This window comes from Manis pentadactyla, chromosome 3, assembly GCF_030020395.1.
Source record: "Manis pentadactyla isolate mManPen7 chromosome 3, mManPen7.hap1, whole genome shotgun sequence".
Taxonomy (NCBI): Eukaryota; Metazoa; Chordata; class Mammalia; order Pholidota; family Manidae; genus Manis; species Manis pentadactyla.
In genome coordinates, this window is record NC_080021.1 from 221,886,448 (window position 1) to 221,913,656 (window position 27,209).

The window sequence follows — 27,209 nt, forward strand, 5'->3', positions numbered from 1 at the left end:
TCTGTGTTTTATAACCTTCTTCTGAAGGGAGAGAAAGAAGCTAAATAAATTTCACTCTTAGAAGTTAATTAGAAATGTCAGATCAGGACAATGGTAAAGCACAGTTTACTGTTTGGTGCCAGCTCTCATAAATACAATTGAGAAGCATAGTCTGAATGATTTTAAACAGAATTCAATTTATTCTGTTTTCTGTTTGGAGCCTGGTATTTCTTGTAACTAATTACATTTACATGATCTGTTTGTTAATTGTTCAGAGGCAGCTCGTCCAAAATAAATGGAGAAAATGATAGTAATTTGTATTTTTTAAATTATAATGAAAGTTACAGTAACAAGTTTGAGTCCTTACAATGTAGGGCAGTTATGTAACACTCTATTTCACTTAATGTGTTCATGGAAAGTAAAGAATGTTGACACATTGGATTTGTTCAATTGTCTAGAACCCTGAAGTTAGCTGGAGTTGTCAACACTTCATTGTGGAAAAAAAAGGAAATCGTTAGAAAACATTGACAACTGACTTATTAAAACCCAAACAAAACTTCTTTTTTTGAAGAAGTACACATTCAGTTTTAATCTCTTAGAATTAAAGAGGCACTTGGGCCTGTAAATAAAAAAAAAGTTCAGTTTTAATAGTATAAGGATGGACGAGTCATGTTTAAAAGATTTCAGCATCAGAATGGAAACAAAAGGTCCTCTGGCATTGAGTTAACTAGAGAAGTCAGTCTTGATAGCCTTAAAATCCAATTATGCAAATAAGTTGGGGTTTGTTTTTATTTAAAGGAAAGCCAATTGTGTTGTTACTGACAATATGAGCCACCACACATTGAATATTATCACATGCTTTGGTCATTCTGTAAACTATTCAGTCCTCACAATGACACTGTGGGCTAGTTCCCTAGGGCTGCCATAACCACGTACCACAGACTGGGCAGCTCGAGCAGCAGGCTTGTTCTTTCACAGTTCTGGGGTCGAATGCCCACGTCAAGGTGTTGACAGTGATGGTTGGCTCATCCTGAGGGCTGTGAGGGAGGCGCCACCCCAGGCCCCTTTCCTTGGCTTGTAGATGCCGTCTTCCCCCTGTGTGTTCGTACCAGCTTCCTCTGTCCACGCCTGTGTCCACATTTCCCTCTTATAAGACACCAGTCCCATTACCTAAGGCACATCCTAATGAGCTTACGTAAAGTTAATCATCTCTTTAGAGATCCTATCTCCAAATATGGTCACATTCTGGAGATCCTAACTCTATGTATTTGAGGGTTAGGACTTCAACATGGGAATTTTGAGAGAGGACCATGGAAGTCAACCAATGGAAGATCTATATTTCCCATTTTACAGCTGAGACAATAGGCCTCAAAAGATTGCGACTCATCCTCCACCTTCAGATAGTGGTGGCAGAGTCTAGACTAATCAGATGTGTTGCCCATAATCAAAGTCAGATGGGTCTTTTCCTGTCATTGTCCCACCCAATTTCGGGCTTCCACACTCCCAGGGGGTTTATTACCTTACACCCACTACTCCTCCCGTTAGAGTAGGTAGACAGCACACGTAAGCAGGCAGGGGGAGGGGATGTCTGTCCAGTGCTTACATTCTGCACATTTCCTTGTGAGCTGTTCTTGTGGGATGAGGACAGGGAGGGTATAGATAACAGACCAGCTGAAAATGGCTGGTTTCAACATGGAGAAGTTGACCTAAACCTCACCCCAAAATCATGCCCTCATTAACGGTAAAAATTGCACCTACCTGTACCATGACAGTCCCAGTATGAACCAAATATAACCAAAACTCCCCTGGATATGAGGGTAGAGCAAGTCCAAACCCCAAAAAGACTTCACCTGTTCCCTCTGAAACCTGAGCCCACTTAGTGAATGTTCATCTTCCTTTACATAACAAAGGCCCTTATTGTTTCCTCAGTGCTACTTCCTCTGATATGCCCTCACCACCTCGCAGGTCTGTATGTTCTCCTTTCTCTAAACTCCTCGTGCTCAGCTGCCTTTTGTGTCTGTGCTTGAGTTCTTCCTCACAGGAGGCCAAGGACCCATCTCTGGTAACACTCTGGTCTCTAGTTTTCTCCCCATCTGCAGCCTCCACCTCCCCTTTTTCCATCACACTGATCCCCACCTTCCAAAACTCACATGAAACACCACTGGCTTCCTCTGAATCATTTACACTGTATCTCATAAAGGCTCTTGGAGCTTCCTGGGTATTTACCCACCACCCAATAAGTTAGACCAAGCAATGAGCTCGGGGGGAGCCTTGAAGAGGCCTCCAGGGTGATGTGTGCTCATGCCTGCCTGCGTCTGCCTCACAGCTCACCTCCTTGGTGAGCGTTTCCCAGCCCCTCTGAGCCCCCAGCAGCTCACAGCCCCACAGGCCCAGGTGGACTTTTATCAGACACCAGAAATGCCTTATCATGGGCATTTATTGTCATATCTGCATCTCCACCAGACGGTAAGGTAGAAACTGTGTTTTATCATCTCTGAATCCCCAGGGCTTAGCATTTTGTATCGTAGTTACTGGTGAGTATTTATTAATTGCCTGAATGAATGAATGATTTCCTGCCCTGTACATAAAAATACTTTCTCCACCCAGCTGAATGGTGCATACAATTATAATAGATATTATAATATGATTTTTTTTCTTTTGGTTCAAGAATTGGTGCTTATTAATGGATGAAGGCTCTTCAGATGTTTAAGCCTTAGGGGAGATGTATGGATGTTAGGAGAGATGATTGCTTAGGGGCCTAATAATGGGTAAAGGAAGGGGAAGGTGCAGAAAGGTAATCAAAAGATGAAAGGCACTTTCCTCCACTTTCTTCTGAGCAGCAGCTCATTGCCATAGCAACAGCAGCCATTTGTGGTACTTCTTCCAGCTTCCTTCCTGCTGGTGAGGAGGAACTGAGAGCCACAACCTCTTCACACAGCAGGGCATTGTCCTGGCATCTCAGAGTGGAGCTGGGGTCAGACTCGGGGAGACACAGCTTGAGCTGGACCAGCACGGGCGGCCAAGGGAAAAAGCTGAGCTGCCAGGAGGTGAAGTGAAGGCTGCTGGGAGGTGGAGGCTGCCAGAAGGTGGAGGCTGACTCTCAGCCCGAGTTTCACAGGAGTTGGGGAGTCAGCTGCCATGTTGGCAAATAATCACAGTTGTTCAACAGCCCTCAGAGGAGATTCCCCAGAGATCTTCTGACTTAATTGATTCTATATGACCTCCTGACTGCAAAATTGGGAGCTTCCAACAACAATGGCAGTTTTCAAAGGGGAGCTGCTGACTCCAGTGGACACCCCACACAGCATTGTTTGCCAGAGCCTCCAATGACTTATTCTTGTCAACAGGGCCAGAGAATACTGTTCTAAACAGGAAATGAGAAGAACGCCAGATCTTTGAATAGGAAATTGTGCACGAGGAGGAGTCTTTGTCTCTATAATGTGGAATTTGTAGTTCTCCTAATCACATCAACAGCTTTATTGCAAGATATGCCAATTTCTCTAGCAGAAATATGACTTAAAAATGCCAAAAACAGGTTATCATCTTTTTATTGTGTTCTTTCTGCTTATTCTAAACCATCTCGAACCAACAGTCCTTTATTTGCAAGGATTGAGGAAAGGCAGGAATTGGGGTAATCCTGAATTACGTTTGATAGATTTATTAATAAATTTTACTTATTTATTGAAGTGTAACAAACAACTGGAATTGAAGACATAAGGAAATTGTGAATTCACAAAAATATTGGAACTTATAAAAGTTTTCTGTTAAAGAGAGTTATCTGTTCTATTAACACCAAAGGAAAACTTCTCCAAACAATTCCTGGAGCTGATCATGTCTCCCTGAGGAGCAACACAGCAGGAATCTGTAATTCCATGGCAGCTCCCACCAAGTGCAGTCTCTCATTTTCAGTAGCAAGCCAAGGAATCTACTGAGCAGCCTGCTGTTGGCATTTATCCTTTGTCATTCTCACATCTGCTTCTCCAAGTATGATGCATTTAATAAACATGTTTATAAGCCAGTGATTTGTTTCTGGCACTATTTTTCCTTCTTTTTACACCAAAATTCATTCTTGGGGAGGAGATATGTTAATTGTCTCATTGTTAAGTGACCTTTCTTACTATATTGTTATGAGATTTTAAAGAGCATGCGAATAAGCATGGTCTAAGAAATCAAGCTGTAGGTTGGCATTTTAAACCACAACAGTCAGAAGTGAAGCATCCAGCCGAGGGGGTGGGAGGGAGACCCCCCTCAGAGCATTCCCTAAGGACATCCCAGAGTTAAATAGCATCAGGAAATTGCTCTGAGTGTCTCATGACAATGTGGTGTTTCATTTTAAGGCTATGTATTAAGGTGGAAAACCAAATAGAGCTAGTGCGATTTGGTGTATAAAATAGTCTATGAGTGAGGGGGGAGAAAAAGGAGGGAGGCTGAGAGGGAGACAGGTAGAGAGGACACAGTCTCTCAAGACCAGGCTGGAGCACCCCTCTGGCTCACCCACCACACTCTCTCACCTGCCCTTTTCATGGGGTGTCTTGAGTAATAGATGAGGTGGTCTCTGTGTAGAATTCATACAACAGCTCATGAAATGTCCTGAAGCAGATAGATGATGTAATAAGAGGTCTGCCGCCGAGCCTTGTCTTGGTGCTGTCCTTCATAAGATGCAGACTCATACCCTCCTTAGAGAGGAAGCCAGTACTGACACGGGGAGCAGGGAGTGTCACTTGAGATATTTGAGGTATTTACGTTCTGTGCCATGTTCCACACAGCTTGCTGCAAGAAAGCATACACAAAAATGCCAACATACTGTAGTAAGAACAAAGAATCAGGGCTAGGACAAAAAACCTGATAGGAGATGAACACCCAGGGTTAGGGACTTATGTAAGGGACAAGCCAGAAGGATGAGGCTATGGCTACACTCGAGTCTTGTTTGGTTTTGTATTTCCTGGCAGGACAGTAAAGCAGGATGTGTTGCCCACATGTGACACAAGCTGACCGGTGGAGCTGGCCTGCCAGCACATGCCCACCTCTCACCTCTGTGCTGCCTGTGGAGAAGCCCTGCAGCTGGGGGCCCCGGCCTCAGGCCTCATGGCCTGTGAGAGCCTCTTGATGGTGGCATTTTCAGCAGTGGCCTATTGGAGGCAATGGCTAGGGACAGAGCTTCAGGCCAGGGGCAAAGAAGGTCTTCAGGCATGCAAGGGTTTTCTGGTGCTCCAGGAGCAGCCTGACTCCCTCTGATCCTGGCCTGCACCCTGTGTTTAAGTGAGTACATGAGGAGAGAGAAAACATAGGGCTGCTTGAGAACACAGCCCAGCAGCCTTGTGTTACAACAGGCCCTTTAAGAAGATTCCAGAAAGAAATGGCCTCTGCCTTTGGCTCCTGGTGGGACCCCACCCCCCAGTGACTCAGGGGCCAGGAGGGTCCACACCCCTCAGTGACTCAGGGGCCAGGAAGCTTATACCCTGAAGCCCAGAGCCAAGGATAAATCCCATTGCTCTGTTGCCGACACTCCATTCTGTCTGAGTTTTCATTTAATGTCCAGCCCAAGACTGACATAATACCTTTCTATTTTTCATCCAGAGAGCAAATATAAGGCTTTGAACAAGAGTAAAAAAAAGAGCCAAATGTGGCTATTATTCTTCATTAAAACTTAGAGTGCCAAGGTCTAAACCCCAAGGAAGATGCTGAGGCTGCAGTGGAAGACTCACTGCCCAGGAAAGGCAGGGAGAAGCGGAGAGCGACCACCCCTGACCGTCTCTCTCTCTGACATTTTCCAGGTCTGGCTGTGGGGATCCCGGGCTGCGGCAGGAGTTCGCACCATGTCCCGGAGGCCACATCTGTCACCCTGCAGCCCCCGCTGCTGCGTCTCAAGGCCCGCTGTCTCGGCCAGGTTCATGCCAGGAGGGATGATGTGGGTCCTGTCTGCGCAGGGGACCTGGGGAAACATCGCAGACTCACCACTAACAGAAACAAAAATTCCCTATCTCATTTACTCTTCACTCAGACCCCTTGTAAGGACCTCTCCTTCCCCATTTTGTACGTGAGGACATTGAGATTTAGAGAGATTACGTAGCTTGAAAGTGATTACAACCATTAAAAGATGTCTCAGGACGCAATCACGGTGCCTCCTGTCCTGGTGATGGTGGAAATGGCAAAAGCGCCCCCTTTAAAAAGACATGAGTTTCCTACATTTTCTAGTTGCTCCTGAGTAGCAAGGGGGTAGAAACCTCGAGGAGGTGCAAGGTAGTGGATGGAGGCAGAGTGGCCCCGGGTGCGCCAGGTGGATGGGAGTTGCCATCAGTCCTCACAGCATCCCTGGGAGGCATCGGCATCTTCCCCATTCGCTCACAAGGGGCTGAGGCTTCTGCTCTGCATGGGCCTTAGGCAGCATCGACAGGAAATGGAGTTGCTGGAAGGGGAGACCTGACCACTATCATCAGCTGCCCCTGAACTCTCCCTCTCCTGGGATATGCCCCAAGCTGCACTGTGTACCTATTATTTACTTAATGCTCATGGCAGCCTGCCTACGTGGTGTGTCACTGTGCATTTACAGTCACCTAGTGTCAGAGCTTTGAGACTGCCACATGAAATGCAGTCTCTTTACTTTTCCATCCTTGCATCATTTCCAAGGTTTGGTCATTTTGAGAACAGTCAGGCAGGGGACACATTGTCCATTTTCACAGTATTTCAGTTCTGGGTCTGAAAGACCTAGATTAGAGGAGGAAAAAAAGTCATATAAAATGCAGAGAAGATTAAAGTTCTCTGTTTTTGTAAAAAAGAAAAAATGGAGAAAAGCTTATTTCTCATTTGATTCAACTAGCCTAGGTAACAAGCAACACCTCAGGTCACTTCTTAACATCACTCCACATGACTGCAGACAGCCTCCCGGATGTTACCATTTGAGGCTGACACTGAGATTATTCTAAATAATACTTTAGTTTCTTCACCCCAGCATGGTAGAATTATGTGTCTGTACCTTTTATGACTTCATGTTCTTGAAATTAGGTGTGAATCAGGTATAAGCTTGCCTGGAGCTGCTGCATTTACTTGATATTATAAAGTGAAAGTCACGTGTGTAATACACATGTCTGAGTTGTGCTGTTCTGTAAAAGTTTGCAAATACGTCCTTTTGAACCAAAGGGAAAGAAAATGTAGGATCTTCCTTTTGTGGGGCAAGGTAATGCTCAGAAGAATGTTGGGGGCCGGGTTCTGAACTCTGCCTCTGCTCCTCACAGTGGCATTCTGAGGCCCTGCTCTTGGGGAGGGTGAAGTGGTGAGCGTGGGCCTGAGAGACTCCCCGCTGATTGGCAGGGTTCTGGGTTCTGTGGGAGGTGGGGGTGTTACTGCCTAACAATTCATTAATCTGTCCATCTGTTTTAGGCAGTTTTCTGGGTTTGTGTTATATTTAACAGTTTTAAAAAGTTGGTTTGCTTTAAAGAGGTACCTCCTGTCCAGGTGAGGGTGAGTTCATATTGAAATTTTCTAATCAAATTTAACAGTACTGAAGTTTTACTTTAACTTAAAAAGAGGCCTACTGTGGACAAGGCCGGGTGCCAAGCTCCAGAGGTTTATGATCCTTTGTGTATGTTTTGTTCAGAGTTGAATCTTCAGCACCTAGAAGAGTTCCTGGCCTGTAGTAGGGGCCTGATAAATATTTGTTGAAAAAGATTACAATGGATGAAAAAGTCATTCATTCACTCATTCCTTCATCAAGATGGGATATTTGATAAAATACAGATGCCAGCAAGGCTTTAGGTTCATTCGGTAGGTCTGGTTTGGGGCCTAGGAATCAGAATTACTTTTAACTTTTTATCATAAATATTTTCAAACACACAGGAAAATAGAGTATAGTGATTGCCTATATTTTCGTTACCTAGATGAATAGTTATCAACAGTTTTGCCATGTTTACATCATCAATTTTTTAGCCAAAATATTTTAAATTAAATGAACACCATGAAAATCAGAACTTTTTTCTTCTTAAAATCAATACCATTGCATAGCTAACATAATTAATGATAATTTTCTATTATCATCTAATACCTGATCCATATTCAAAATTTGCCAATTGCTCCAAAAAAATGTATGTTACTCCTATTTTAGTCATACCAGGATCCACTCCTCTCTGTGTTTGGTTCTTACATGTCTTAAGTCACTTATGATCTATAATGGTGCTCCCCTGCCCCTTTCTCTGGAATGACATTAACTTGGTGAAGTGACTAGGCCAGCTGTCCCTCAGAATGGCCTAGTTTCTGAATTTGTCCAACTTATGAATTTTTGGTGGCATTTACATTATTTCACTTTCCCATGAATTCTCTGTAACCTGGAGTGTGGATACAGAGGCTGGATTACATTCAGGTTAAACATTTCAGGCAAGACATCATCATTGATGCTGTATGATTTTACATTACCTCATGAGGTACATCTAACTGACTATCAGTAGCAAACAGCCTCATCTCTCCCTCATAAAGTTCTATTTCTCTTTTTAAACCATCAGATAATCTGTGGCATCAGACTTGAGCAGTACTGGGGAATCCAGCTCTCTGTCAGTGTATCACCTAATGGCTTAATCATCCATTGATGATTCTTGCCTCCAGCAGTGACTTCACCAGGGGTTGCAAAATGTTGATTTCTCTATTTTTATCATCCCTTTTATGTTTATTAGTTGGCAGTCTTTGTTGGAGACAAAGAGTGAGGGAGAGATTTATCTCATCAACTGCTTCTTCTGAAAAGGCAAGGTATATAGTTATGTATTTGAATTGTCCCTTTAATAGTAAGGAGTAGACCTCAAATGTGTTTTGCCTGTTTTATCTTTGTTTTTCTCTTTTCTGAATATCATTTTATTGATTTACAGGTTTGCACATAGTCAGTGTATTTCATTCATTTTGAAGCTGCAATTTCCCATCTTTGGCCAGTAAGAGTCCCTTCAAACTGCCTCTTTTCCTGGCACAGAAAGGTGTCCCCGACTCACCAAGTGCACTCCCTCTCCCAGACCAAAAACCAGCCACTTCTCTAAAGAGCCCTGGTTCCTTTCATGGGGAAACTAGTTAGAGACAGAACTCTGGCTGTTGAGGGTGCTCACTGCCACTGGGTCATCAATGCTTCTAGGTCCTTCAGTGGGCAAAAGTAGGGGAAAACATGCATGTATGTATTTTTAAATTCTTTGTTCATATGGAAATTTTATATTCAAATTTAACAATACTGAAGTTTTACTTTAACTTAAAAAATTTTTATACTTACATTGCTTTTCTCTTACACTGAAAACAGTTGCTAATATTAACATATTTATTTCTATATCTTTTAATACATATATTCTAAAATAACAATATCAGTATTATTGCTTTTAACTCCTGAGTTAAACTTTAGGTCTCTTTCATCCTGAGAACACATCCCTCTAAGCGTGTTAAAATATTTGCCTTAGAGCATTGCAACAATCATTTTCTTGATGTATTTGTTACCAATTAGGGATGTAAGTATACTTACTTTCAATTTTAGGAACTCTTGTTTTAAATATTTAAGGATTTACTTGGTCAAAAATCAACATTAAATAAAAACACACAAGTTTTGCTTCCATCTCTGTCAACTCCATTTTCTGATTCAAAAAAAATTTGTGTGTTTCAACTTTTTGTCTTGCCCTTGTTCTTTCCCCCCTTCTCCTCTGGAATGGTGTTGTTGTAGAGCTCAAGAGGTCTGAGTGAGGTAGGTGGCTGTGGCAGAGTGCAGGAATGCTGTGGCGAGTGAGGCAGGGCCCAGAGCCCAGGCAGGGTAAAGAGGGCAGCCTCAGGAGGTGGTAGCATGGCATGGGATGGGTAGTCAGAGCCTGAGCAGGGTGTGGAGGGAATTCCAAGAGGGGGCTCTACCTTGGAGCCCCAGCAGGGTGCGGGCTTCCACACAGTGATTCCACCTGATGCAAGTATCGGAGTACAGGTGGGGAGAGGAGAGCATCTGCAGTGGGGAAAGGGGCTGAGACAGTGGGGGAGCTTGTGTACACACAGGTGGAGTTTACAAAATATATCTATGCACATAGACTTAAATATATATGTGTCTGTGTACACACAGACATGTACATGTATTCCTCTGTACCCAGCACTGTCTAATAACACAGGGTAACATTTTAAGTTTTAGATTTTTCTGTGAGGGTATATATACAAAATTTTAAAAGTAAAAATTTACACAAACCAGAAGGACTGGACTGGGTTAAGGAAACACATTCTGCCCATTTTCTGCCTGAAACCTGGAAGGAGGGGCAAGCCCCCTGTGTGCACTGCACCCGCTCACATTTCCACCCCTCCAACCATGGCTCCTACTTTACACCGAGGCTATTCACACAGCCTTATAATCAGTCTCCCTGCAGCCACACCTGGAGTCTTTCCGTCACAAGCCAGGGACCTTTCATAATTCACAGCTCTGCCCATTCCTCTTGCTGGTACCTGTTAATGCACTAAGGCTACTTCCAGGCTGGCCTTTTCCATCTTCTCCAGTCTCATCTTCTCATCATTTCTCACTTCCTTTTTCCGCACTTTCAACATTCACCCTTTGCTCCAGCCCTGCTTGCAGCTATGTGGTTCTTCCACCCAACATGCTACTTGATGTTTGGAGTTGTGTACTTAGTTGCTTCTGTGTGGTTTGTCTCCTTCCACTAGAATATTGGGTTAGGAGAGTGGAGCCCTTGTCTGTTCTGTGTACAGCAGCATTCCCAGCATTTTTAATGATTTCTGGCACTTCAAAGACACCTTTTTAGGATTTGTTGTATAAATGATGGAATGAGTTCTCCAGTACCTTTACACATGTTGTTCCTTCTATTTAAACTGTCTTCTCTTAATGCCCTTCATGAGTTAAATACTATTTCTCTTGTAAAACTTGGTTAAAATATCAATTATTCCATGGAGCCATTGCTAGGATCTATCCCTCACTCCAGAAATGCACGCGCGCGCGCACACACACACACACACGTTTGGGTTCTCTCTCTCTTCTGAGCTGCCCTCACATACTCCTCCATGTATAAGTCCCATGAACAGCTGGCTGTTCAGAAAAGACTAATTCTCCCACTTCACCCTGTAGAATTGTTACCAGGAAGTGGCTGCCCAGGTACTGCATTATGTTGGGCCAATGTGACTAACTCTGACAAATGGCTTGTGGGCACCACTTCCAAACCTAGCCCAAAAAATATTCCTGTGACTCCCTCTAGTTTCCTCTTTCTTCTACCTGTTGACTGGATGTGAAGTATCCAAAAGAGAACTCTAAGGCCATGGGAATAGTTAGAGCCACATGAGGACTATCTTGCAAACTCCTGCACTATTCTGCAATACCAGTGGGAAATGCCATCTATTGTGGCTAGCGACAGGGCTTGGGGCCCTTTGTTACTGAGGTTACCTTTCCCAACTTACACAGCATGCCTTTCCACAGTACAGAGTGCTGTCACTGCCATGTGTCTCTCCTTGTCTGTAGTCTGAGCTACTTGGGGCAGGGACTGTGTGTCACATCCCACATGACCAGGGTCTGGCACATAACTTTGAGCAGTTAATCAGTCCGGCAGTGGGTTTATGACTCAGAAAAACTAAGACAAGGCCAATTCTTGGTTTTCTCCCTAACAGAGGTTTTCCTGTGGATTCGTCTGCTATTTCCACTATCGATGATGTTTTACCTTGAGCATCACTGAGGCCCACTTCTCTCTGCTGAGACACCTCACCCAACTTCCCAAGGCCCTGTGCTGGCAGGCTGCTCAGGTCAGGCTTTACCCACAGAGCTCACTGAGGAGAACTACTTTTGGAAAAGCCATCTATGCCTGAGATTTATTCTACCCTGCTCTGAAATGCTTTATTTGTTTTGTTTTTGCTTTAAATGTCACTTTTTTCCCTGTTCACAATGAAACTGTGCCCAATTTCCCTTCTCCTTTCCAGCCTAAACTGGTCATTACCGCTTCTTGCTTTGGTTACTTTATTCTGGTGAGCCCTACATTCAGTTGAGATCATAAAAAAATTAGGTGGGCGTTAATTGTTTCTAAAACAAAGTCCAAAAACAAAATGGACTTTTCAGTTCTAAGCTCACATCCAGCTCACCACCTCAAGTAATTCACTGAGATCTGGTGGGAGGATCACTTCAAATCATTATGAATAACAGCAGAAGTTACCATATCAAGGAACTATGTACTAGGCACTATAGTAGACATCTAAAATGCCTCATTTTTACAGTCTATTCAGGGTACTTGAGACATTGAACAGAGGCAATATTAATAAGTATGTCAGGACACAAAGCATACACCTAGACTGTCCCAGAAAAAGCAGGGCAAACGGTGACCCTGGCCACATGTCAAGTGAAGAAACACTGACGTGGTGGAGCAGGCAGCTTATCAGGTCACACAGCTTGGGAGGTGGGAGGGTTCAAAGACAGGTGTGCCTGACCCCAAAGCTCATGTTCTATTGCCTTTGTCTAAAGTTCTGGGGACAGTGGGAGGATGTGGGAAGGCAGAGGGTGGAAGTGAGGAGAAGGGGAGACGAGGGCGACAGACTGGTTCTATCAGCCTGCTCAGCTGATCAGCCCCCCAGGCTGCCTAGCTGCCCCCTTCTGGGATGCAAAGCCACATGGAGAGTATGGTTGGAAACAGTGAACACATGTTCAGTAATGATGACTTTCTGAATTTTTCTGGGAGAAAGAAAGAGAAAATGAGAAAAAAAGAACCAAAACAGAGGCTTGGAAACCACAAGGTAATCTAAAGAGGTTCATGGGAAATCAAACCCCTGAGGCCTCACAGAAGACCCTAGGTTTTACCAGAAAATGTAACTTATTTTTCAGCTTTAAGACTATTTCATGACTCAACCAATGTTGTCAGGGAATTGTGTACCATTTCATATGCAGGTGGGTTTAAACAATGAAGCTAGACATTAGCAAATGCTTACCATGGAATAAGAAACTGTATCTGACTTGTGAATGCTATACTGTTTCAAGGCTGTTGCTTTTTAAATAAATGTTTTACTTGTGCATTTTACATTCACTACAATGCCTCCGTTGCATCTGAAGAAATATGAAATTTAAAGAAATGACAAGCACTTCAACTGAACAAAAAAGCAAAAAATCACTCCCAAGGGGTATCTTACATGTCAGTTCATACTGAGTCACTTGATTGACGTGAGTCTGCCTATTGCCCTTGAAGTGCTATAAACAGATACTTCTCCGCTCCACACCCAGCACATCAGTTCAAGGAAAGGCACAATTATTTCTGCAAGTACACCTACCAAATGTTAGAAATGAGTTAGGAGGCAGCAACATGGAGATTGGGTTGTGAAAGTTTTAGGATGGAGAAAGTTGATAAAGGAAACAGCAGAGAGAATGAGAGAAAAGAGTGTAAAATCTGCAACCCAAATCAGGATGGGCTCAGGGCTGGGGAGGAAAGCTGGGTTTTCCATTTGTCTGATAGCTGCTGGGTCTGATGCTGTCATTTGCATATCAGCTCACTTTTCCATTAAATCTCTGAGGTCCCTGATGTGTCAGCACTGACAGTACAGGAGATGCAGCTGAACAAATATCCATGTTTTTTAAACAAGCTCAAGAAATGTTAAAACCTGAAACTGCTGCCACTAATATCTAGCTGTGTTTCTGCCTTTCTGTCTGGTTACATGTTAATGCTTTCCTCTATTAAGAGCCTTTCCTGAAATCCCCTGATGGGCTGTTTGGTTAATTCATTCTTCTCTGCCATCAGGGATTTAGGGAAATCCTGCAAGGCCAGCTTTCCATTCGACGATGCTGTGACCAAGACTGGGTCAGCTTCATTTGATAAGCAGGAAGAGTCTTAGCTTCAGCCGGTAGTACACCTTAGACTGCAGTAAACCCACCGTTTGCTGATGAGGCATGTTTTTGCCTCTGGTAAAATGCAGGCATCTGCTGTCAATGCCTTCTGAGTTTAAAGAATGGGCTAAGATTCAGGAAATTTTTTTATATCCTTAAAAAAGTATCACAAAGGTGTTATCTTTGTCTGTTACATACTCAGGAAGATTTGTAAATGTCTTCCCCATCTAAACTTGGCCATTTCTGTCCCTCTCTGATAACCAATGGGAAGGACAAGTATTGCCCATCAGCACTTAGTGCTGAAATATGACTCAGTAAATCATCCTCAGTTGAATGATTCATTTCAAAGTCTCCTCAGTTCATTTGGATGATATTACATCATATTTGCACAACTGCAGGGGTAACTAGGTATTATTTATTAAGCATTTATAATGTACCATGCTCAGGACTAAACATTTTACATTTATTGACTCATTTAAGTCTCATAAATATAATTTGAGGTAGATACTATTATCACCTCACTTTATGGATATCCAAGAACAATATCTATTAAGTAGAAAAATTAAAACATAAATTTGTGTTACTCCACACAGACTTATAACTATTGCAGAACTATTCTAGGAGTGCCTAAGACTACAGATTCTAGGTCATTTCAACCACTGTAAGGATGGGGTCCAGGATATGCTACCCCAAACTATGGTAACTTGGAATACTGAATATTTAAAGCTGAAGGAGTTTGGTAAAAATCAAAGAAGCAAGAAGCTCACTCTGACCTTCTCCACATCCTTTCCCCCTGAAACAGATCATACACCCCTTATGTGAGAGGTACCCTCCCTATACCCAGAAGAGAGGAGAATCCTTTTCTTTGAAGACAAAGGGACACAAAGAAGAATCCTAACGAACAGGTCTTGATAAGTTCCCCCTATTTACTACACTACCTCATACTTCTTAACCTGTCCTATTTCTCCACAACTGCCCACTTCTTATCAAACCCTGCACAAAAATGCTCAGGGCCAAATGCTTCTCTGGGTCTTCACTTCCTTTTGAAGTCTCCTCTATCACATAAAAGTTATGAATAAATGGGTGCACTTTTCTCTGGTTAATCTGTCGTTGTCAGTTTAGTTTTCAAATCCAGCAACCCTAAGAGGGTCAAGAAAACTCCCCCACCCCCTGCAGTGGTCCCCATTGATACTAAGTACAGCACTCTACAGTGGGCATCATTCTATCATTCAGATGAGGAAATTGAAGCTCCAAGCATTTACATGACTGGCCTAAGGTAGGGCTGTCAGACTTGGGGTAAAAACACAGGATATAGTTCAGATGATAGCAAAAAATATTTTAATATAGATATGTCCAAAAAATTATTTGTTCTCTGAAATTCAAATTTAACTTGTGTTTGTCTGGCAACTTTAGACCAAAGTCTCAGTTCTGGTGTAAGATAGTCTTCTCCTCTGAGCCCAGGGCTCTTTCCACCACCCCAGGGGGTGGGGGGTGCACACACTCCCCACCCAGAGCTGTGAATGGACAGTTATAGAAACAGACTCGGTCAGACACTCAGATAGTTGTGGAAGCTAATAGTTGTCACTACAGCCATATCAGCCTTTTAGTTGGAATCTAATCCATACACCTTGGGGTCAAACATTATAACATTCTTAATAAGTCAACTTAGTTTTTGTTCTAAATCCTCCTTATCCTAGGATAGTGGAAGCAGAACTTCCTGACCCCTATTCCTGTGATGTGCCACCATGAACACAGAAATGCAATAGAAAACATATATTGGTCTATGCCTCATTCCTGACCCTGGGCTCCTAAAGCCCTGGGAATTTCCTGGGTAAGAGGGTCTTTTATACTAAGTAGGTGGTTCTGGGAGGGTTCTGCTCGGGTGTCTGACAGGCAGAAAGCCCACGCCATGATTAGAACCTTGGAATTTTCAGCCTCACCCCTCCATTCTCCAGTGAAAGGGGAAGTGATAGAAACGGAGTTAATAATAGGTCATACCAGTGTCTCCAAATATGGAGTTTGGAGAGCACAAGTTTTTAGTCTTTATGAATAGAGTTACTGTGAAAAATTGCATGGTGGATTTTTTTGGGACAGTTTTTCAGAGCAGTTGTCTACTGGTGACACAATTCTTGGATCCTAAGGTGAGACTTACCTTTTCAATGGTAAAATATTTTTTAATGGTTCTTTTCTGTTTTATGGATTTTTGTGTATCTTGAGTACAAATCCTTTATCAAATATTTATTTTGCAAATATTTTTTCCCAGTGTGTGTGTGTCTTGTGTTTGGGTTCTCTGAGCAAGATCTTTTAGAGTAGAAAATTTAATTCTATAAAGCACACGTGATTTATTATTTTTCTATCATGGATAGGCTTTTGGTGTTGGGTGTTAAAAGTCATCAGCAAGATTGTGTAGATTTTCTTGGTTTTACCTAGAATTTTGTAATTTTGCATTTAAAATTTTCTTATGGAGAATTGTGAGTGAATTTTGGTTTAAGTTGTAAAGCTTGTGTGTACCTTCATTTCATTCTGTATGGTCTCCAACAAATTGGTTGGAGAAGACAGAGGAAATTCATGCCCACTGGGGTTTGAATTTCCAAAGTGTTGTGGTTCATCAGTTTAGCCACGGGGGGGGGCGCCACCTCCTCTGAGCTGTGGGCGCTCCTCCTGCACCGCCCACCGTGGCCCGCAGGCGGCGCCTGTGCTCTCTTTGTGGACCAGCGGGGCGCTTACGCGTTCAGGTCGCGGGACTTTTCCTCCTCGCCCTGACGGGAACCGGGATTCCTCCGGCTCCGCGGTGGCACTGGGACCCCGCGGGCAGCGTCCGCAGTGACAGCTTGGTTTCCTTGGCAGCCACGGAACGGAAAGGAGAGGAGAGGCTCCCCGTGCGCTGTGTGCCGAGTGCTCCCCTCCAGGGGCCGGGGGAGTAAGGGCCTGCAGTGGGCCACGGGGTTTTCACGGAGTCTGGGGGCGCGGCGGGTGCGGGTGAGTTAGGGCCATGGGTGCGGCGGGCGGTGCTCATGGCGAGTCCGGGCCGGGGCGCGGCAGGGCCGGGGCGGGTACGCGGCGCTCAGCGCGTCCCCAGGAGCCCGTGTCTCCTTGCCGCGCGCCCCGGGCTCCGTGTGGCTGGTGCATTGGCCGCACCTGCGGGACGCCCGCCGGGCTCCAGGCATCCTTCCTAACGAGGCTCTGAGATGGGAATAGGGGCGGAGGGGACTTGGCTGCTGAGGCGGCCTGCTTACTGGGGGCGCAGCCCTTTCTGTGCACCGAGCACACGGGGAGGTTTCCTGGGAAGGGTCCCCGGGGTGGGGGCCGCCTGGGAGGCCTCCCGGGAGCGGCGCGGTACCGACCCAGCCCAACTACCCGAGAGTGGCCCCCACCCGCGGCCTGGGCCCGGGGCCCCGTGAGCCGGCTCCTTGGGCAGAGCGGGTTTCGGGGGCGGAGGGCGTGTGGTGCCCAGTTTCCACACCCGCGTCTGCTCTGGCGCCACGCGGCATCTCACTTGCTGCAGCTCCGCAGTGTAGTGGGAGGTCAGGGTGCGGCGCCCCGGCTTTGCTTTCCCAGGACGGCTGTGGGGATTAGATCCTGTGAGGTTTCATCCAGACTGCGGGGTGTTTGCTGTGCTTCTGTGAGGACTGCGACAGACTTTCAGTGGGGTTCGCACGGAGTCTGCACGTTGCTGTGGGCTGAGGGGACTTGTAATAACCTAACTCGTCCTGTCCACGTCCGCGGTGTCCACAGTTTTCGGAGCTCAGGTCTCCCACTTCCTTGGTTAAGTTTGTTCTTAGGTACTTGTAACTTCCAGGGAAAATTCCCGGGCAAAATACCTTTGAGCCCAGAACAGTCAAAGGAAGAAATAAAGTGGGAGAAACCCATTTTATTACTTATTAGCAGTCGCCCACTTATGCTCGCCAGTGTCTCTCACAACCTGGCTGCAGAAGAAGGGGCCCTGCTGAACTTATCCAGGTCAGATATGCCCTCGCTAGCCCTTATATTACCTGTTGATATAGAGATGGACTACTTCTCTCCACCCCTTGGAAGCACCTACTGATGTGGAGATGCACTAAGGCCAGGTGAGCGATTCTGGAAATACTGCAGTTTTACCCACAGCACTTTATGTTTTATGATGCTCTTGTAAAGGGCATTGTTTCCTTAATCTCTTTGATGTTAGTTATTAGTGAATACAAGCAAACCGACTTTTGTATGTTGGTTTGGTATCTTACCAGTTTATTGAATTCATTTTTAGTTCTAACAGGTCTTTGGTGGAGTAGGGTGGGAAACTGAAATTCTAAAATCCCACTATTTGTAACCCCAGGTCTTCCCAACGCCCAAGGCCCAGTGGCTACAGGGGATCGTCCCACATGCCTTCTAATGAGCCCTGGACCCCTGCAAGGTGAGTAGCGCCCCCTTCGTGTGAACTGAATGGGGAGGGCTTGGCCTCTCTTGACAGGGTATTATGTTTCCTCTGCTTTTCTTATGGTTGTTTTGCAAAGTAATTTACTTTCTAGCAATTTCAAACATACAGAAATCTTGCAGTGTCACTACAAATTCTCTTTATACTGAATTTCCTAGTGTCTCACTTTACCACAGTTGCCACTTCACACAGAATGCTGGAGATTTTACCCCAAACGGGGACATGCTTCCAGGAAACCACCACCTGACTCCAAATTTAGGAAAGTATTAGGGTCTCCACATGATAATCCAATGCACAGACCCACCGCAGCTGTCACCACCCGCCCCAGCTGTGTGCACACGTCTTTCTATCCTGATGCAGTTTCCTTTTTCTGGAACTGTTCCCGAGACTTTACCTCAGTTGGGCTCTCCAGGACCTCACTTAAGTGGGATCACATAATATTTGTCCTTCTTTGAGGGACGCATTTCACTGAGCATAATGGCTTTGGGGTCCATCTGTGTAGCAGGTTCTAGGACTCCTTGTTTACTCCACTGTGTAGAGACCACATTTTTTTCATCTGTCTGTGGACACCTGGGTCGTCTCCACCTTTTGGCTGTTGTGAATCATGTAGCTGTGAACATGGGTGTGCAATGTCTAAGTCTCTGCTTTCATGTCATTTGGGTAAATGCCCTGAAATGGAATTGCTAATCATATATTAATTCTGTGCTCGAGTTTCTGGGGATGCCCTCCACACACACTGTTTTCAAAGCAGCTTTGGACCATTTTTCTTTATTTCTATATTTGGCAGAACAATGCAGTTTATGGGTCAACCCTGTTTTGTTCATCCATTTACCCCTTGAAGGGCATTTGAGTTGTTTCTACTTTTTTGCTGTGGTGAGCAGTGCTGCCAAGAACTCATGGGCCAGTTTCTGTTTGAACAGTTTTTTCATTTCTTTGGGATATTTATCTAGGAGTGGGTGTTTACCCACAACCAGGTAATTGTATTATATATTATGAGTAAATGCCAAGCTGTTGTACACAAGCTGCATATTTTATATTTCCGCAAGCAAAAATTAGGGGCTCCAATTCCTCTACATCCTTGGCAACATGTGATTTTGAATTTTCCTGAGGACAGCCATTGCTGTGTGCTTGCAGGGGGTGGACACTGGTTTAATTTGCATTTCCATAGCAAGTAATGCTGTGTTCATGTGCTTGTTGGACATTTGTATGTCTTCTTTGGAATCTTTCATCCACTTTAAACATTTGGGTGTTGTCTTGTTGCCTTGTACAAGTTTGTGGTGTTTTCTGGGTTACAGGCTCTTGTCAGATGTACAATGTGGAGATATTTTCTTCCATTCTGTGGCTGTTTTCCACTTTCTGGTTGGTGACTTGCTGTGGAAAAGTTTTTAATTTGGGGGAACTCTAATTTATGCTTTCTTCTGTTGCTTGTCCTTTGGTGTCAGATTTGAGAAACCATGGCTAAATCCAAGGTCATGAACATTTCTCCTCATGTTTTCTTCTAGTCTGTAATTTTACGTATTATGTAAGCCCTTTGTCTGTTTTGAGTTAATTTTTGTATGTGACATGAGTTAAGGGTTCAGTTTCACTCCTCTGTACATGGACAATCATTTTCCCAGCACTGTTTGCTGAAAAGACCATTCTTTCCCTAATTTAATGTTGTCCACCCTTGCTAGAGAGCAATTGACTGTAGATGGTTGGGGTCACTTCTGGGCTTTCCACTCAGTTTTGTTGATCTATACATACAGTTGACCTTTGAAAAACATGGGGTTTTGTATAGCTGACATCCCACAGAGTCAGAATCCACATAAAATATCTCACTCCCCCAAACTTAAGTATTATCCTGAATCTGATTGCCTATTTTGACTGAAAGACTTACCAATAATATGAACAGTCAATTAACACATATTTTGTACATTATACGTGTTTTGTGCTGTATTCTAACAGTAAGGTAAGCTAGAAAAAAGCAAATGTTTCAAATTGTCTTAAGCCTTTAAACATTTTTTCTATATATTTGTGGAAAAAAATCCACTCAAGTGGACCTGGGCAGTTCACACCCCTGCTGTCCAAGGGCCAGCTGTGTATGTTTATGCCAGTGTCACAGTGTTTTATTTACTGTTACTTTGAACTAAGATTTGATCTTGGGGGCCATGAGCCTCCAGCTTTGATTTTCTTTTTCAAGATTGTTTTCAAGGGCTCTTTGGGGTCATGTCAGGATCAGCTGGTACATTAAAGCCTGTGAATTTTCAAAGAAGTCATGTTGACTCTGTAGGTGGCATTTGTGTCATTGCCACCTTAACAGTTTTTAAATCTTTCCATCAACATGAGTAGACTTTACATGTATTAAATATTTCTTAGTTCTTAAATTATCAATGTTTTATAATTTTTAGTGCACAAGATTTTCACCTGTCTATTCTTAGTATTTTATTAATGTTCACATTATTTAATGGGGAATTTAAGAAAAGACAGGCTTCTCCTCTGAGCACAAGTCTCTTTCCATCAGCCTGGGGGAGGGGCCTTCACTCCCCACCCAGAGCTGCAAACGGACAGTTAGAGACACAGCCTGTCAGACCCTCAAATAGCCGTGGAAGCTGATACTTGTCACTATAGCTAAATCAGCCTTTTAGTTGGAATCTCAGTCTGTACATCTTGGGGTCACACATTGTATGTTATATTTTTTGTATAACTCAACTTAGTTTCTGTTTTAAATCCTCCTTCTCCTGGGATAGTGGAAACACGACTTCCCAACCCTCTCCCTGGGATGCGCCACCGTGAACATGGAAGTACAGTAGAAAACATGTATGTTGGTCTGTGCCTCAATCCTGACACTGGGCTCCTGAAGTTCTGGGGATTTCCTGAGTAATAGTGTCATCTTTTGTTCTAAGTAGGTGTTTCTGGGTGGGTTCTGCTGGGTGTCTGACAGGCAGAAAGCCCAAGCCATGATTAGAAGCTTGGGATTTTCAGCCTCACCCCTCCATTCTCCAGAGAAAGGGGAGGGGATAAAAATGGAGTTAATAATACGTCATACCGGTGTCTCAAAATATGAATTTTGGAGAGCTTCCAGGTTGGCGAACACATCCATGTCGTGTACTGGGAGGGCGATGCATTCCAATCCCACAGGGAAGAATGAAGCCTCTGCTGGCCCACGGCCGATGCCTTTATAATCCCAAAGAAGCTGTTAGAAACCATTTCTAATGTGGGGTAGACCTATAACCTCCAGTGATCAAGGCACCAGCTTCACTGGGCAAATCACTGTACATTTCACTGTACAAGTTGTAGTGAAATGTAATGGATGTACCCCAATTTGTCAAAGCATTCATCTACTGAAACACGTCCTGATTTCTTTAAGTTTTTAGCCTTTATGAATAGAGCTATTATGTAAAACTGCATGGTGGCTTTTGTTGGGGCATAGTTTTTCAAAGCAGTTGTATAAATACTGGCAATGTAATTCTTGAATGTCAAGGTGAGACCTTTTTTTTAATTGTAAAATATTTTTAATGGTTCATTTTTTAATGGATTTTTGTATATCTTGAGTACAAATCCTTTATCAAATATGTATTTTGCAAATATTTTCTTTTAGTTTGTGTCTTGTGTTTTGGTTCTCTGAGCAAGGTCTTTTAGAGTAGAAATTATAACTCTATAAAGCACATGTGATTATTTTTCTTTTGTGGATAGGCCTTTGGTGTTGGGTTCAGCAAGTTTGTGTATATTTTCTTGCTTTTACCTACAAATTTTATAATTTTGCTTCTAAAATTTGCCTATGAAGAATTTTTTAATGAGTGTACCACTAAAAATTTTTTAAATTAAAGTATTATTGATATACACTCTTATGAAGGTTTCACATGAAAAAACACTGCGGTTACTACATTCACCTGTATTATTGAGTCACTTCTGTACCCCATTGCAGTCACTGTCCATTAGTATAGTAAGATGCCACAGAGTCACTGTCCTGACCCGGAGGACAGTCAGTGGGGGTCGACGACCTGGAGGAGAGAATGAAGGGGCAAGAGACACAAAGAATGGACAGCAAGACAGGATGTCTGATCAAGCTGGCAAATTTTATTTTTCTCAGGCTCAATTTATATAGGTTGTGATGAAAATATATGTAAAGAGGTGATTGGTCTTCAGTTGGCACCGGCAGGAACATGTAGAGAGGTGGTTGGGCTTCAGGTGGCGCCGGCGGGAACCGAGGACCCGGAAGAGAAGCAGGAAGTTCGCCATCTTGTGGGTGGGGGCCCTTGCGGCGGGGAGGTTTAAAGGTGGGTTTTCCCCTGGGGCAGTGGGTGTTCTTGAGAAGCAGGATGTTGGCAGGGTTAGAAGGCCAGTGGAAAGAACAGAGGAGGAAACGTTGCTTAGCAATCTGACTGCAAGATCTATATTGATTTGGCTAGGAGAGCAGCTTTGCCTTACTGCAGAAACGATTGCTGTTGTCTTAAGACTTACATAACTAGTATTGCTTAAAAGTCCATAGGCTCGCTCCCAACATCTCCCCCTTTCTTTAATAAAGATTAAGACGATTTTGGTTGAGCAGGCTAAGGGGCGGGGACAGGGGCCTGATCCTCAGTGGATATCTGGTGCGTGAAGAGGACTCTTAATCTTACAGGCTCTGCTGAAGAGAAAGAGTTTCTCTATTAAGCACAAGGTGTCTTTTTCCTGAGGAGAGGAGGATGTAGGACACAAACCTCTATGCAATCAGGTATGTCCCTCAAGGAACCCAGGGCAGGCGTTAGCCTTTCCTTTGCAGTGCTTTGCCTTGCATCCACCTTAGTACTCAACGGGCACTCAGAGACTCCTGGGAGTGTCGCGATGGTGCTTACTTTCACTGAGAAGAGATAGAGGGGGGTGCTTCATCGTCGTCATCACTCTCGCGAGCTAGTTTGTGATAGTGGACTTGAATAGGTTTGCCAACAAGGGTATCTATTTGTCTTTTTATTAGGCCCATCAAATGTTTAAGAGCCCAAGGGCCAAAAGACAAGAGCAATATCAATCCTATGAGGGGGCCTAGGAGAGAGGGCAAGAGAGTAGTAGTAAGCCATGGGGAGGCTGAAAACAAATTTTTATACCAACTTTCATCTTGCTCTCTTTCTTTCTTTCTTTCTTTTTTCTAACCCTTCTCTGACTCTTTTCATACTATCTCTAACTACTCCTGTTTTATCAGCATAGAAGCAGCACTCTTCTTTCAGGGTGGCGCAAAGCCTGCCTTGCTGGAGAAAGAGTAGGTCTAGCCCTCTACGGTTTTGGAGAACTACTTCAGCGAGGGACGAGATTGAATCTGTCAGGTCAGAGATTCCTTTCTGCAATTCTTGGATATCTTGATCTATAGTAGCGCTGAGCTCGTGATAGCAGGAGTTAGAAAGAAGCAGAGAAGATATGCCTGTGCGTGCACCTACAGTCCCTAGGCTGAGCAGAACAGCAATAGTAACAGCAGGAATGGGTTCTCGGCAGGAGCGTTTAGGGAGGGAAGGGTCTGAAGATTGTTCCCAGATATGGAAGAAGTCATCAGGCTGGTAGTAAATGAGCCTGGGTATAACTTTTATAAGAACACAAAATCCATGCTCTTGTAAAATGGGGTTGTAGGCACAGGGGGCGAGTCTGTCTAGGCAGGCCCACCAGGTGTCATTGGGGAGAACTATAAATTGGGTCCCGTTCAATGGAGAAGATTTCTCGACAGAGGTGGGTGTACTCATGAGGGATCTTTCAAGGAGTGTTAGTTATACAAGTCCCGTTACTGACTACTTGGGCTAAGGTTAGGCCCTCCCAACTAGCGCGTTCCCAAAGGCAGTTGTAGGTATCATTGGAGGTGGAGAAGTTGCCAGGGATTGCGGCACCTTCATAAAAAGTGGGGGAAGAGTGGTAACATAACCAGCATTCGGAGGTAAGCTCAGGAGTGGTGGAATTAAGACTAAGGAAGGTTTGATTTATAAGGGTGAGGACAAGGTCTTTAGTGCTCGCTAGGGCAGACACTGGCGGCATAGGGGAGGGTCTAAGACTGCTAGTTGTGAAGCTATGGTTAGGCGAGAGGGCAGAAGGCTTCGGTGGGGGAGGGTGCTTCCCACCTAGGACTGTGTTTGGACCTATGGCGGCAGAAGGGGTGGCAGGGAACTCTTTAAGGAGTTTAATAGTAAAGGTGATGCCTTCATCATAATGTTCTTTATATAAATGAAGACCCCAAGTGTATCCTTGTGTCCAACTTGAGGCTTTTTTCCCTTCTCAGTGAGTGTGATAGAAAGAGAATTGCACCAGCCTTTGGTAATATTTCTAGGGAAGCATTCTGGGAGTGCTTCAGGGTATTTTTGCCCTTTGAAAGGGTGGTGGGTATAATTGGCTTTGGCAGTAATATTATCCCAGGAAGAGGAGGGTCTCCAATAAGTATCTCCCGTGGTCTCACACCCCCATGATGCACAATAATAGTCTTGCTTCCGCATTTATGAAGGAGGCTATGGGGCCGGTGCTGCCCGGGGCAAACAAAAGGAATATGACCTAGGAACTGACTGGCGCCCCTCATCAGAGCAACCGGGGGTGGCGAGACCTGCATGAGAGATAAGAGGTGCTTCAGTCTGTTTGAAAAGATGTTCTACTCCCCAAGGGGCTCCCACACCCAGGGCCAGCTTACAAAGATCAGGTTGTAAAACGCTTGGCCACCAGACATCTGGTGAGGTTTGAGAGCGGGACCAAACAACATCTCCTCTTTCAGAAAGCACTATCCAGTTGTAGTTCCAGGGAAGGTGTCGGGATCTCACGGGTTGCGGCGCTGGCTGATGGCTCAGAGCTGTGGTCATGATCAGAAGGATTAGGATTTTTGGCGACTGCGTCTGCAATGGAAAAAGAATTTGTCTCAGGTGGAGATGGAAGCTCCAGTATGGACTGTGGTAAGTTAGCGGTTTTAACTAGCCTCTCAGGGAGCCATCGAGGCTCGGAGTTTTGCTGGTCATAAATGCAGACGGACCCTCGGCCCCAGATAATAACAGGGTCGGGACCTTCCCATGCTTAGGTCAGTGGATCTTTCCATTTTACTAACGCTTGAAGTTCACTGGTTTTAGGGTGCCATAACCGATCAGCAGCTGAACGTCCATGGGAGTCGAGCATCAAGAAGTTAATGACAAACAAGGCATGGCTAAGTTGATTGTGGGGGCTGATAGTTGTATAGAGAAGGGGATTGTTCTTGAGGCGGGAGAGCGTGTTTTTAAGTTTGATGAGCTCGCTCTACAATTCCTTGTCCTTGGGGATTATATGGGATGCCTGTGATATGTTTGATTTGGAAGTCAGAGCAGAAGCGCTGGAATTTAGCTCCTGTGTAACCTGGCCCATTGTCGGTTTTTATGATCTTTGGTTTGCCTAGCACTGTAAAACAGCACAAAGTGTGGGTAATGACATCTTTAGAAGCCTCTCTGGTAAGGGGCGACGCGAAGATAAAACCACTAAAGGTATCTATAGTAACATGGAGATACTTCATCTTCCTAAAGGGGGTGAAATGAGTGACATCCATTTGCCAAATTTCATTTGGGATTAGTCCCCGAGGGTTCACTCCTAAATGAGGAACAGGAAGATATGGAGCACAGTCATTACATCTTTTGACAATTTCTCGGGCTTGTGCTCTCTGGTAATTTTGAACATGAGTCGCAGAGTATTTGCTGAAAGGTGGTGGAGGGAGTGAGCATGCTGAGCCTGACTGAGGGGTGTACTGCTGAAGGCTAGTGCTATTAAGGGAAGGGTATGGGTGGCTTGATCAGCAAGGGCATTGCCTGCTGAAAGAGGGCCGGGGAGTCCTGTGTGAGCTCGCAAGTGGCCAATGAAAAAGGGGTTGGAGCATCGGATAATGAGATACTGAATTTGTCTAAACAGGTCAGCGGTGTTGGAGGAAGGCTTAATAAAGGGGGTGGTTTCTAGGAGAGGTACTGAATGGGCTATGTGAGAGCTATCTGTATAGAGATTGAAAGGGGTATTAGAGAGCGATTGAAACACTTGGAGGACTGCGTAAAGTTCAACAAGTTGGGCGGACAAAAAGGGAGTGGGCAAGGAGACGGGGGTTTTATCTTGAATAACATATGCTGCCTGCCCTGTTGCTGAGCTGTCTGTGAAGACGAGGAGGGCTTCTTGCAAAGGAGAAGGGGAGGTAACTTTGGGAAAAACTAGGGGATATAGTCTGTTAAACTGGATTAAAGGGTCAGTGGGATAATGATTATCTATGGTCCCAGCAAAGGAGGCATAAGCGATACACCAGTCATCGTTGGTTTGTAGCAACCAATCTATCTGCTCTGTAGTATATGGAACAACAAGGATATCGGGATCTTTACCAAAATACTGTCTGCTCAGTTTTCTTCCTTTTATAATAACAGAGGCAGCTAGGGAAAAGTAAGATGTTAGAACTTTCACAGGTTTGCTGGAGAGGTAGACCCAAAGAAGAGGCTTGCCTCATTGTTCAGGGGTCTTGGTAGACTGCCAAAAAACTCCTACTGGAGCATGGGTGGTGGCACAAATGATAAGATATAAAGGGAAGGACTAGTCAATCTGAAAGGAGGTTTGTAGAGAGATAGCTTGATTTATCTGTTCTATAGCAGCAACTGCTAGGGGCGTTAGGGTGCGGGGGGAGAGGGGATGCAAGTCGCCTGCTAGTAAATTGTTTAAGGGAGTTAAGCTTTCAGGGGGGAGTTTCAGGTATGGCCTTAAAAACTGTAGGTTGCCTAGCAATTTTTGGAAGTCATGCAGTATTTTAAGGGAAGAAGTGTGGAGCTCTATTTTGGGTGTGAAAATTTGGTGAGCTTGGAGGCTATAGCCTAGGTAAGTATAGGGTTCGGAAAACTGAATTTTATTGGGAGCGATTTTCAAGTGGGAGGCTTCAAGGGTTTTTAGGGAGTGTTTGAAACAGGCAATGCCTTGAGCTTCATCGGGGGAAGCAATAAGTATGTCATCCATGTAATGAAGAAAGTAAATATGAGGCCATTGTCTCCTAACGGGGTCTAGAATTCGGGCTTCGAACTTTTGGGCTAAGGTAGGGCTATTCGCCATACCTTGGGGAAGAACATGCCATTGATACCTAGGCGTTGGTTT